The sequence below is a fragment of the Aedes albopictus genome, chromosome 2, assembly GCF_035046485.1.
Source record: "Aedes albopictus strain Foshan chromosome 2, AalbF5, whole genome shotgun sequence".
Taxonomy (NCBI): Eukaryota; Metazoa; Arthropoda; class Insecta; order Diptera; family Culicidae; genus Aedes; species Aedes albopictus.
Genome location: NC_085137.1, coordinates 253728191 through 253730016, shown reverse-complemented (window position 1 = coordinate 253730016; position 1826 = coordinate 253728191).

Below are 1826 nucleotides of genomic sequence, written 5' to 3'. Positions count from 1 at the left end.
ACGTTGATGTTTTTCATATTACTGAAGACAATAGAAGCGTCAATCAAGTTTTTCGAATAAAAAAAATCAAGGTTCATATAGGGTAAGTGTACCAATTATGGCTATAGTACCAATTATTCGCCATAGTTAATTTTCACCCTTTAACGATGTAAATCAACAAGAAAAAAATTGTGAACAACAGATCACGTTCACAAAAGATAGTTGCACTCATTTAAACTCCACATTTTCCTCAAGTCATGGTAGAAATAAATCATTTTCCTTAAAATTTCGGCTTCCTTGCACCATTTTCGCCATAGTGTACCAGTTATGGCTAACCCCATAAGGAATGCATGCAAATAGTGCGAAAAGGAACCGAAGTTAAAAAATGTAACCATAACTGGTACAGGGTTCCTATCATTAGCACACGCTGTTATCAATACTAAAAGTAGTTTTGGCTCCGTTTCCATATTTTTCCTGTAAGGTATGGAAACTAAGCTGTCTTTTAACTAATTGATGACATTCGTTGGTCTTCTCTTTATTTTTGTATAAATAGCATTCCTTAGGTAGTGCCATAATTGGTACACCCACCCTATTTATCAATTTATTTGCGCATTTTATGTGTAACTTAGGTACTGTGTAGCAAGCCCGTGTGCAGAATAAGGAGAGACGTTTTGGGGTTATACATATCTCATTGGATCGCCACTCCGAAGATGGAGGATGCGATTCCCGTTCTGGTTGGGAAATATTCTCCACTTCCTGGGCAAAGTGTATCATTGTGCTTGACACAGAATATACAAATTCATGCAATAGTAAGCACAAAAGCCCTTCAATTAATAACTGTGGCAGTGCATTGTGAAGTACATAAATTACATAAACTGAAAAAAAAAACAATTTTTATAAAAGTATGTATTATGTAGAAGTGCTCGAAAAACACTAACTTGAAGAGAGGCAGACCATGTTCCAATAGTACCGACATATGGCCTACTTGGAATTCAAGACCCAAGACTCAAGACCCTAGAACAAGAATAAAAACAGTGCGAGATTGATTTGCGATTCTATCTGCTGTAGCGATCTCCAGGCGTGACGATTAGGAAGACTGCGTTGGAAAAAGCTGCTACAAAGCTGTTCTTGGAGGCCGCGAAATCGATGAGTCATAAGCCATGTTCGTTTGTCAGTTGGTGGGCGCTAAACTTTCCAATCGTCGGCCTGCCTGAACACATCTACTTGGCTTACTTGAGCATTTAGGTCTCCTATGATGATCTTGGTGTCGTGACTTGGGCAGAGCTCGTACTCGCGTTTGAGCAGTGCGTTGAACGCATCCTTGTCATCACCGGTGCTTCCGTAGTAAGGCCTATGCACGTTGCTTATACTGAAGTTGAAGAATTCTTTTTGATTATCAACCTGCACATTTTTTCATCAATCAGCCACCAACCGATCATTCGCCTCTGTATATCGCTTTAACACAATTAAATCTGTTCCTAGGTCAAGTGAGTTGTCGTAGCTCTGGTAGATGGTATGATTGCTTCTAAACGTTCGCATCATGGATCCTGTGTAACACACCTCCGCTACGAACCCATGATCCTTCAGTACAGTAGATCGGTGGGTATGCGGGTGTTCCCAATAAAGTTTAGAGATCGGCAGTTGCACGTACCGTAAACCGGGGTCAAATTGATCTTCGGGTCGAAATTGATCAGACGTTTTTCGTATAGATTTGGGATACTTTAAATAGTTTCCTTTCAAGTATCGTGCTGTTGGAATCTGATGCTCAGCGATATTTGGAAGGACACTATTTATTGTACGCTTTATCTAAGAGAAAAACGACTGATCAATTTCAACCCGGAGATCAA